Here is a 12,671-nt window from a genome sequence, read left to right as displayed (position 1 = left end):
TTACAGGAAGGTAGAATCTATTGAGTTGTAAGTGATCTGAACGTTTCATGATGAGAGCACTTTCCTAAGGGGGTCAAACCATGTCCCAAAGGTCACCGGATCTGGTGTCAATTTAAAGAAGTAGTCCAGTTACACATTTGTGGGCTTATAACTTGGCTTCTGAATGTCCTAGAGAGATCAGGTTTGTTTTAGTGTACTCCAATCAACAGCCCCTACAACCACAAAAAGGAATGGAGTCATTAGCACTTATGGTTTGTAAATGGCACCCAGAATTATGTTGCACGAAGCACAATTTCACATCATTCTGGGTCCATTTGTGTGAAAACAAGGTCCAATCAGGCTGAAACGCTAAAAGAAGGTAGAATCTATTGAGTTGTAAGTGATCTGAACATTTCAAGATGATCGCACATTCCTATAGGGGGTAAAACCATGTCCCAAAGGTCACCGGGCCTGGTGTCACTTTAAAGTAGTTGTCCAGTTACACCTTTGTGGGCTCATAACTTGGCTTCTGAATGTCCTAGAGAGATCAGGTTTGTTTTAGTGTACTCCAATCAACAGCCCCTACAACCACAAAAAGGAATGGAGTCATTAGCACTTATGGTTTGTAAATGGCACCCAGAATTATGTTGCACGAAGCACAATTTCACATCATTCTGGGTTCATTTGTGTGAAAACAAGGTCCAATCAGGCTGAAACGTTACAGGAAAGTAGAATCTATTGAGTTGTAAGTGATATGAATGTTTCATGATGATAGCACTTTCCTAAGGGGGTCAAACCATGTCCCAAAGGTCACCGGATCTGGTGTCAATTTAAAGAAGTAGTCCAGTTACACATTTGTGGGCTTATAACTTGGCTTCTGAATGTCCTAGAGAGATCAGGTTTGTTTTAGTGTACTCCAATCAACAGCCCCTACAACCACAAAAAGGAATGGAGTCATTATCACTTAAGGTTTGTAAATGGCACCCAGAATTATGTTGCACGAAGCACAATTTAACATCATTCTGGGTCCATTTGTGTGAAAACAAGGTCCAATCAGGCTGAAACGTTACAGGAAGGTAGAATCTATTGAGTTGTAAGTTATCTGAACGTTTCATGATGATAGCACTTTCCTAAGGGGGTCAAACCATGTCCCAAAGGTCACCAGATCTGGTGTCAATTTAAAGAAGCAGTCCAGTTACACATTTGTGGGCTTATAACTTGGCTTCTGAATGACCTAGAGAGATCAGGTTTGTTTTAATGTACTCCAATCAACAACCCCTACAACCACAAAAAGGAATGGAGATATTAGCACTTATGGTTTGTAAATGGCACCCAGAATTATGTTGCACGAAGCACAATTTCACATCATTCTGGGTTCATTTGTGTGAAAACAAGGTCCAATCAGGCTGAAACGTTACAGGAAGGTAGAATCTATTGAGTTGCAAGTGATATGAACGTTTCATGATGATAGCACTTTCCTAAGGGGGTCAAACCATGTCCCAAAAGTCACCGGATCTGGTGTCAATTTAAAGAAGTAGTCCAGTTACACATTTGTGGGCTTATAACTTGGCTTCTGAATGTCCTAGAGAGGTCAGGTTTGTTTTAGTGTACTCCAATCAACAGCCCCTACAACCACAAAAAGGAATGGAGTCATTAGCACTTATTGTTTGTAAATGGCACCCAGAATTATGTTGCACGAAGCACAATTTCACATCATTCTGGGTCAATTTGTGTGAAAACAAGGTCCAATCAGGCTGAAACGCTACAAGAAGGTAGAATCTATTGAGTTGTAAGTGATCTGAACATTTCAAGATGATCGCACATTCCTATAGGGGGTAAAACCATGTCCCAAAGGTCACCGGGCCTGGTGTCACTTTAAAGTAGTAGTCCAGTTACACCTTTTGGGCTTATAACTTGGCTTCTGAATGTCCTAGATAGGTTAGTTTGTTTTAGTGTACTCCAATCAACAGCCCCTAAAACCACAAAAAGGAATGGAGTCATTAGCACTTATGGTTTGTAAATGGCACCCAGAATTATGTTGCACGAAGCACAATTTCACATCATTCTGGGTTCATTTGTGTGGAAACAAGGTCCAATCAGGCTGAAACGTTACAGGAAGGTAGAATCTATTGAGTTGTAAGTGATCTGAACGTTTCATGATGAGAGCACTTTCCTAAGGGGGTCAAACCATGTCCCAAAGGTCACCGGATCTGGTGTCAATTTAAAGAAGTAGTCCAGTTACACATTTGTGGGCTTATAACTTGGCTTCTGAATGTCCTAGAGAGATCAGGTTTGTTTTAGTGTACTCCAATCAACAGCCCCTACAACCACAAAAAGGAATGGAGTCATTAGCACTTAAGGTTTGTAAATGACACCCAGAATTATGTTGCAGGAAGAACAATTTCACATCATTCTGGGTCCATTTGTGTGAAAACAAGGTCCAATCAGGCTGAAACGCTACAAGAAGGTAGAATCTATTGAGTTGTAAGTGATCTGAACGTTTCAAGATGATCGCTCATTCCTATAGGGGGTAAAACCATGTCCCAAAGGTCACCGGGCCTGGTGTCACTTTAAAGAAGTAGTCCAGTTACACCTTTGTGGGCTTATAACTTGGCTTCTGAATGTCCTAGAGAGGTTAGGTTTGTTTTAGTGTTCTCCAAACAACAGCCCCTACAACCACAAAAAGGAATGGAGTCATTAGCACTTATGGTTTGTAAATGGCACCCAGAATTATGTTGCACGAAGCACAATTTCACATCATTCTGGGTTCATTTGTGTGAAAACAAGGTCCAATCAGGCTGAAACGTTACAGGAAGGTAGAATCTATTGAGTTGTAAGTGATCTGAATGTTTCATGATGATAGCACTTTCCTAAGGGGGTCAAACCATGTCCCAAGGGTCACCGGATCTGGTGTCAATTTAAAGAAGTAGTCCAGTTACACATTTGTGGGCTTATAACTTGGCTTCTGAATGTCCTAGAGAGATCAGGTTTATTTTAGTGTACTCCAATCAACAGCCCCTTCAACCACAAAAAGGAATGGAGTCATTAGCACTTAGGGTTTTTAAATGGCACCCAGAATTATGTTGCACAAAGCACAATTTCACATCATTCTGGGTCCATTTGTGTGAAAACAAGGTCCAATCAGGCTGAAACGTTACAGGAAGGTAGAATCTATTGAGTTGTAAGTGATCTGAACGTTTCATGATGATAGCACTTTCCTAAGGGGGTCAAACCATCTCCCAAAGGTCACTGGATCTGGTGTCAATTTAAAGAAGTAGTCCAGTTACACATTTGTGGGCTTATAACTTGGCTTCTGAATGTCCTAGAGAGATCAGGTTTGTTTTAATGTACTCCAATCAACAGCCCCTACAACCACAAAAATGAATGGAGTCATTAGCACTTATGGTTTGTAAGTGGCACCCAGAATTATGTTGCACGAAGCACAATTTCACATCATTCTGGGTCAATTTGTGTGAAAACAAGGTCCAATCCGGCTGAAACGCTACAAGAAGGTAGAATCTATTGAGTTGTAAGTGATCTGAACGTTTCAAGATGATCGCACATTCCTATAGGGGGTCAAACCATGTCCCAAAGGTCACCGGGCCAAGTGTCACTTTAAAGAAGTAGTCCAGTTACACCTTTGTGGGCTTATAACTTGGCTTCTGAATGTCCTAGAGAGGTTAGGTTTGTTTTAGTGTACTCCAATCAACAGCCCCTACAACCACAAAAAGGAATGGAGTCATTAGCACTTATGGTTTGTAAATGGCACCAAGAATTATTTTGCACGAAGCACAATTTCACATCATTCTGGGTTCATTTGTGTGAAAACAAGGTCCAATCAGGCTGAAACGTTACTGGAAGCTAGAATCTATTGAGTTTTAAGTGATCTGAACGTTTCATGATGATAGCGCTTTCCTAAGGGGGTAAAACCATGTCCCAAAGGTCACCGGGCCTGGTGTCACTTTAAAGTAGTAGTCCAGTTACACCTTTTGGGCTTATAACTTGGCTTCTGAATGTCCTAGAGAGGTTAGTTTGTTTTAGTGTACTCCAATCAACAGCCCCTAAAACCACAAAAAGGAATGGAGTCATTAGCACTTATGGTTTGTAAATGGCACCCAGAATTATGTTGCACGAAGCACAATTTCACATCATTCTGGGTTCATTTGTGTGGAAACAAGGTCCAATCAGGCTGAAACGTTACAGGAAGGTAGAATCTATTGAGTTGTAAGTGATCTGAACGTTTCATGATGAGAGCACTTTCCTAAGGGGGTCAAACCATGTCCCAAAGGTCACCGGATCTGGTGTCAATTTAAAGAAGTAGTCCAGTTACACATTTGTGGGCTTATAACTTGGCTTCTGAATGTCCTAGAGAGATCAGGTTTGTTTTAGTGTACTCCAATCAACAGCCCCTACAACCACAAAAAGGAATGGAGTCATTAGCACTTAAGGTTTGTAAATGACACCCAGAATTATGTTGCAGGAAGAACAATTTCACATCATTCTGGGTCCATTTGTGTGAAAACAAGGTCCAATCAGGCTGAAACGCTACAAGAAGGTAGAATCTATTGAGTTGTAAGTGATCTGAACGTTTCAAGATGATCGCTCATTCCTATAGGGGGTAAAACCATGTCCCAAAGGTCACCGGGCCTGGTGTCACTTTAAAGAAGTAGTCCAGTTACACCTTTGTGGGCTTATAACTTGGCTTCTGAATGTCCTAGAGAGGTTAGGTTTGTTTTAGTGTTCTCCAAACAACAGCCCCTACAACCACAAAAAGGAATGGAGTCATTAGCACTTATGGTTTGTAAATGGCACCCAGAATTATGTTGCACGAAGCACAATTTCACATCATTCTGGGTTCATTTGTGTGAAAACAAGGTCCAATCAGGCTGAAACGTTACAGGAAGGTAGAATCTATTGAGTTGTAAGTGATCTGAATGTTTCATGATGATAGCACTTTCCTAAGGGGGTCAAACCATGTCCCAAGGGTCACCGGATCTGGTGTCAATTTAAAGAAGTAGTCCAGTTACACATTTGTGGGCTTATAACTTGGCTTCTGAATGTCCTAGAGAGATCAGGTTTATTTTAGTGTACTCCAATCAACAGCCCCTACAACCACAAAAAGGAATGGAGTCATTAGCACTTAGGGTTTTTAAATGGCACCCAGAATTATGTTGCACAAAGCACAATTTCACATCATTCTGGGTCCATTTGTGTGAAAACAAGGTCCAATCAGGCTGAAACGTTACAGGAAGGTAGAATCTATTGAGTTGTAAGTGATCTGAACGTTTCATGATGATAGCACTTTCCTAAGGGGGTCAAACCATCTCCCAAAGGTCACTGGATCTGGTGTCAATTTAAAGAAGTAGTCCAGTTACACATTTGTGGGCTTATAACTTGGCTTCTGAATGTCCTAGAGAGATCAGGTTTGTTTTAATGTACTCCAATCAACAGCCCCTACAACCACAAAAATGAATGGAGTCATTAGCACTTATGGTTTGTAAGTGGCACCCAGAATTATGTTGCACGAAGCACAATTTCACATCATTCTGGGTCAATTTGTGTGAAAACAAGGTCCAATCCGGCTGAAACGCTACAAGAAGGTAGAATCTATTGAGTTGTAAGTGATCTGAACGTTTCAAGATGATCGCACATTCCTATAGGGGGTCAAACCATGTCCCAAAGGTCACCGGGCCAAGTGTCACTTTAAAGAAGTAGTCCAGTTACACCTTTGTGGGCTTATAACTTGGCTTCTGAATGTCCTAGAGAGGTTAGGTTTGTTTTAGTGTACTCCAATCAACAGCCCCTACAACCACAAAAAGGAATGGAGTCATTAGCACTTATGGTTTGTAAATGGCACCAAGAATTATTTTGCACGAAGCACAATTTCACATCATTCTGGGTTCATTTGTGTGAAAACAAGGTCCAATCAGGCTGAAACGTTACTGGAAGCTAGAATCTATTGAGTTTTAAGTGATCTGAACGTTTCATGATGATAGCGCTTTCCTAAGGGGGTCAAACCATGTCCCAAAGGTCACCGGATCTGGTGTCAATTTAAAGAAGTAGTCCAGTTACACATTTGTGGGCTTATAACTTGGCTTCTGAATGTCCTAGAGAGATCAGGTTTATTTTAGTGTACTCCAATCAACAGCCCCTACAACCACAAAAAGGAATGGAGTCATTAGCACTTATGGTTCTTAAATGGCACCCAGAATTATGCTGCACTAAGCACAATTTCACATGATTCTGGGTCAATTTGTGTGAAAACAAGGTCCAATCCGGCTGAAACGCTACAAGAAGGTAGAATCTATTGAGTTGTAAGTGATCTGAACGTTTCAAGATGATCGCACATTCCTATAGGGGGTCAAACCATGTCCCAAAGGTCACCGGGCCAAGTGTCACTTTAAAGAAGTAGTCCAGTTACATCTTTGTGTGTGGGCTTATAACTTGGCTTCTGAATGTCCTAGAGAGATCAGGTTTGTTTTAGTGTACTCCAATCAACAGCCCCTAGAACCACAAAAAGGAATGGAGACATTAGCACTTATGGTTTTTAAATGGCACCCAGAATTATGTTGCACGAAGCACAATTTCACATCATTCTGGGTTCATTTGTGTGAAAACAAGGTCCAATCAGGCTGAAACGTTACAGGAAGGTAGAATCTATTGTTGTAAGTGATCTGAACGTTTCATGATGATAGCACTTTCCTAAGGGGGTCAAACCATGTCCCAAAGGTCACCGGATCTGGTGTCTAAAGAAGTAGTCCAGTTACAAATTTGTGGGCTTATAACTTGGCTTCTGAATGTCCTAGAGAGATCAGGTTTGTTTTAGTATACTCCAATCAACAGCCCCTACAACCACAAAAAGGAATGGAGTCATTAGACTTATGGTTTTTAAATGGCACCCAGAATTATGTTGCACGAAGCACAATTTCACATCATTCTGGGTTCATTTGTGTGAAAACAAGGTCCAATCAGGCTGAAACGTTACAGAAAGGTAGAATCTATTGAGTTGTAAGTGATCTGAACGTTTCATGATGATAGCACTTTCCTAAGGGGGTCAAACCATGTCCCAAATGTCACCGGATCTGGTGTCAATTTAAAGTAGTAGTCCAGTTACACATTTGTGGGCTTATAACTTGGCTTCTGAATGTCCTGGAGAGGTCAGGTTTGTTTTAATGTACTCCAATCAACAGCCCCTACAACCACAAAAAGGAATGGAGTCATTAGCACTTATGGTTTGTAAATGGCACCCAGAATTATGTTGCACGAAGCAAAATTTCACATCATTCTGGGTTCATTTGTGTGAAAACAAGGTCCAATCAGGCAGAAACGTTACAGGAAGGTAGAATCTATTGAGTTGTAAGTGATCTGAACGTTTCATGATGATAGCACTTTCCTATAGGGGGTCAAACCATGTCCCAAAGGTCACCGGGCCTGGTGTCACTTTAAAGAAGTAGTCCAGTTACACCTTTGTGGGCTTATAACTTGGCTTCTGAATGTCCTAGAGAGATTAGGGTTGTTTTAGTGTACTCCAATCAACAGCCCCCACAACCACAAAAAGGAATGGAGTCATTAGCACTTATGGTTCTTAAATGGCACCCAGAATTATGTTGCACGAAGCACAATTTCACATCATTCTGGGTCCATTTGTGTGAAAACAAGGTCCAATCAGGCTGAAACATTACAGGAAGGTAGAATCTATTGAGTTTTAAGTGATCTGAACGTTTCAAGATGATCGCACATTCCTATAGGGGGTAAAACCATGTCCCAAAGGTCACCGGGCCTGGTGTCACTTTAAAGAAGTAGTCCAGTTACATCTTTGTAGGCTTATAACTTGGCTTCTGAATGTCCTAGAGAGATCAGGTTTGTTTTAATGTACTCCAATCAACAGCCCCTACAACCACAAAAAGGAATGGAGTCATTAGCACTTATGGTTTGTAAATGGCACACAGAATTATGTTGCACGAAGCACAATTTCACATCATTCTGGGTCCATTTGTGTGAAAACAAGGTCCAATCAGGCTGAAACGTTACAAGAAGGTAGAATCTATTGAGTTGTAAGTGATCCGAACGTTTCATGATGATAGCACTTTCCTAAGGGGGTCAAACCATGTCCCAAAGGTCACCGGATCTGGTGTCAATTTAAAGAAGTAGTCCAGTTACACATTTGTGGGCTTATAACTTGGCTTCTGAATGTCCTAGAGAGGTTAGGTTTGTTTTAGTGTACTCCAATCAACAGCCCCTACAACCACAAAAAGGAATGGAGTCATTAGCACTTATGGTTTGTAAATGGCACCCAGAATTATTTTGCACGAAGCACAATTTCACTTCATTCTGGGTTCATTTGTGTGAAAACAAGGTCCAATCAGGCTGAAACGTTACTGGAAGCTAGAATCTATTGAGTTGTAAGTGATCTGAACGTTTCATGATGATAGAGCTTTCCTAAGGGGGTCAAACCATGTCCCAAAGGTCACCGGATCTGGTGTCAATTTAAAGAAGTAGTCCAGTTACACATTTGTGGGCTTATAACTTGGCTTCTGAATGTCCTAGAGAGATCAGGTTTATTTTAGTGTACTCCAATCAACAGCCCCTACAACCACAAAAAGGAATGGAGTCATTAGCACTTATGGTTCTTAAATGGCACCCAGAATTATGCTGCACTAAGCACAATTTCACATGATTCTGGGTCAATTTGTGTGAAAACAAGGTCCAATCCGGCTGAAACGCTACAAGAAGGTAGAATCTATTGAGTTGTAAGTGATCTGAACGTTTCAAGATGATCGCACATTCCTATAGGGGGTCAAACCATGTCCCAAAGGTCACCGGGCCAAGTGTCACTTTAAAGAAGTAGTCCAGTTACATCTTTGTGTGTGGGCTTATAACTTGGCTTCTGAATGTCCTAGAGAGATCAGGTTTGTTTTAGTGTACTCCAATCAACAGCCCCTAGAACCACAAAAAGGAATGGAGACATTAGCACTTATGGTTTTTAAATGGCACCCAGAATTATGTTGCACAAAGCACAATTTCACATCATTCTGGGTTCATTTGAGTTAAAACAAGGTCCAATCAGGCTGAAACGTTACAGGAAGGTAGAATCTATTGTTGTAAGTGATCTGAACGTTTCATGATGATAGCACTTTCCTAAGGGGGTCAAACCATGTCCCAAAGGTCACCGGATCTGGTGTCTAAAGAAGTAGTCCAGTTACAAATTTGTGGGCTTATAACTTGGCTTCTGAATGTCCTAGAGAGATCAGGTTTGTTTTAGTATACTCCAATCAACAGCCCCTACAACCACAAAAAGGAATGGAGTCATTAGACTTATGGTTTTTAAATGGCACCCAGAATTATGTTGCACGAAGCACAATTTCACATCATTCTGGGTTCATTTGTGTGAAAACAAAGTCCAATCAGGCTGAAACGTTATAGGAAGGTAGAATCTATTGCGTTGTAAGTGATCTGATTGTTTCATGATGATAGCACTTTCCTAAGGGGGTCAAACCATGTCCCAAAGGTCACCGGATCTGGTGTCAATTTAAAGAAGTAGTCCAGTTACACATTTGTGGGCTTATAACTTGGCTTCTGAATGTCCTAGAGCGATCAGGTTTGTTTTAGTGTACTCCAATCAACAGCCCCTACAACCACAAAAAGGAATGGAGTCATTAGCACTCATGGTTTTTAAATGGCACCCAGAATTATGTTGCACGAAGCACAATTTCACATCATTCTGGGTTCATTTGTGTGAAAACAAGGTCCAATCAGGCTGAAACGTTACAGGAAGGTAGAATCTATTGAGTTGTAAGTGATCTGAACGTTTCATAATGATAGCACTTTCCTAAGGGGGTCAAACCATGTCCCAAAGGTCACCGGATCTGGTGTCAATTTAAAGAAGTAGTCCAGTTACACATTTGTGGGCTTATAACTTGGCTTCTGAATGTCCTAGAGAGATCAGGTTTGTTTTAGTGTACTCCAATCAACAGCCCCTACAACCACAAAAAGGATTGGAGTCATTAGCACTTATGGTTTGTAAATGGCACCCAGAATTATGTTGCACGAAGCACAATTTCACATCATTCTGGGTCCATTTGTGTGAAAACAAGGTCCAGTCAGGCTGAAACATTACAGGAAGGTAGAATCTATTAAAATCAAGTGATCTGAAGGTTTCATGATGATAGCACTTCCCTAAGGGGTCAAACCATGTCCCAAAGGTCACCGGATCTGGTGTCTAAAGAAGTAGTCCAGTTACACATTTGTGGGCTTATAACTTGGCTTCTGAATGTCCTAGAGATCAGGTTTGTTTTAGTATACTCCAATCAACAGCCCCTACAACCACAAAAAGGAATGGAGTCATTAGCACTTATGGTTTTTAAATGGCACCCAGAATTATGTTGCACGAAGCACAATTTCACACCATTCTGGGTTCATTTGTGTGAAAACAAGGTCCAATCAGGCTGAAACGTTACAGAAAGGTAGAATCTATTGAGTTGTAAGTGATCTGAACGTTTCATGATGATAGCACTTTCCTAAGGGGGTCAAACCATGTCCCAAATGTCACCGGATCTGGTGTCAATTTAAAGTAGTAGTCCAGTTACACATTTGTGGGCTTATAACTTGGCTTCTGAATGTCCTGGAGAGGTCAGGTTTGTTTTAATGTACTCCAATCAACAGCCCCTACAACCACAAAAAGGAATGGAGTCATTAGCACTTATGGTTTGTAAATGGCACCCAGAATTATGTTGCACGAAGCAAAATTTCACATCATTCTGGGTTCATTTGTGTGAAAACAAGGTCCAATCAGGCAGAAACGTTACTGGAAGGTAGAATCTATTGAGTTGTAAGTGATCTGAACGTTTCATGATGATAGCACTTTCCTATAGGGGGTCAAACCATGTCCCAAAGGTCACCGGGCCTGGTGTCACTTTAAAGAAGTAGTCCAGTTACACCTTTGTGGGCTTATAACTTGGCTTCTGAATGTCCTAGAGAGATCAGGGTTGTTTTAGTGTACTCCAATCAACAGCCCCCACAACCACAAAAAGGAATGGAGTCATTAGCACTCATGGTTCTTAAATGGCACCCAGAATTATGTTGCACGAAGCACAATTTCACATCATTCTGGGTCCATTTGTGTGAAAACAAGGTCCAATCAGGCTGAAACGTTACAGGACGGTAGAATCTATTGAGTTTTAAGTGATCTGAACGTTTCAAGATGATCGCACATTCCTATAGGGGGTAAAACCATGTCCCAAAGGTCACCGGGCCTGGTGTCACTTTAAAGAAGTAGTCCAGTTACATCTTTGTAGGCTTATAACTTGGCTTCTGAATGTCCTAGAGAGATCAGGTTTGTTTTAATGTACTCCAATCAACAGCCCCTACAACCACAAAAAGGAATGGAGTCATTAGCACTTATGGTTTGTAAATGGCACACAGAATTATGTTGCACGAAGCACAATTTCACATCATTCTGGGTCCATTTGTGTGAAAACAAGGTCCAATCAGGCTGAAACGTTACAAGAAGGTAGAATCTATTGAGTTGTAAGTGATCCGAACGTTTCATGATGATAGCACTTTCCTAAGGGGGTCAAACCATGTCCCAAAGGTCACCGGATCTGGTGTCAATTTAAAGAAGTAGTCCAGTTACACATTTGTGGGCTTATAACTTGGCTTCTGAATGTCCTAGAGAGGTTAGGTTTGTTTTAGTGTACTCCAATCAACAGCCCCTACAACCACAAAAAGGAATGGAGTCATTAGCACTTATGGTTTGTAAATGGCACCCAGAATTATTTTGCACGAAGCACAATTTCACTTCATTCTGGGTTCATTTGTGTGAAAACAAGGTCCAATCAGGCTGAAACGTTACTGGAAGCTAGAATCTATTGAGTTGTAAGTGATCTGAACGTTTCATGATGATAGAGCTTTCCTAAGGGGGTCAAACCATGTCCCAAAGGTCACCGGATCTGGTGTCAATTTAAAGAAGTAGTCCAGTTACACATTTGTGGGCTTATAACTTGGCTTCTGAATGTCCTAGAGAGATCAGGTTTATTTTAGTGTACTCCAATCAACAGCCCCTACAACCACAAAAAGGAATGGAGTCATTAGCACTTATGGTTCTTAAATGGCACCCAGAATTATGCTGCACTAAGCACAATTTCACATGATTCTGGGTCAATTTGTGTGAAAACAAGGTCCAATCCGGCTGAAACGCTACAAGAAGGTAGAATCTATTGAGTTGTAAGTGATCTGAACGTTTCAAGATGATCGCACATTCCTATAGGGGGTCAAACCATGTCCCAAAGGTCACCGGGCCAAGTGTCACTTTAAAGAAGTAGTCCAGTTACATCTTTGTGTGTGGGCTTATAACTTGGCTTCTGAATGTCCTAGAGAGATCAGGTTTGTTTTAGTGTACTCCAATCAACAGCCCCTAGAACCACAAAAAGGAATGGAGACATTAGCACTTATGGTTTTTAAATGGCACCCAGAATTATGTTGCACAAAGCACAATTTCACATCATTCTGGGTTCATTTGAGTTAAAACAAGGTCCAATCAGGCTGAAACGTTACAGGAAGGTAGAATCTATTGTTGTAAGTGATCTGAACGTTTCATGATGATAGCACTTTCCTAAGGGGGTCAAACCATGTCCCAAAGGTCACCGGATCTGGTGTCTAAAGAAGTAGTCCAGTTACAAATTTGTGGGCTTATA

The sequence above is a fragment of the Nothobranchius furzeri genome, chromosome 16 (assembly GCF_043380555.1).
Source record: "Nothobranchius furzeri strain GRZ-AD chromosome 16, NfurGRZ-RIMD1, whole genome shotgun sequence".
Classification (NCBI taxonomy): domain Eukaryota; kingdom Metazoa; phylum Chordata; class Actinopteri; order Cyprinodontiformes; family Nothobranchiidae; genus Nothobranchius; species Nothobranchius furzeri.
The sequence above is the reverse complement of the archived record's forward strand: the minus strand, read 5'-3'. Positions refer to the sequence as shown.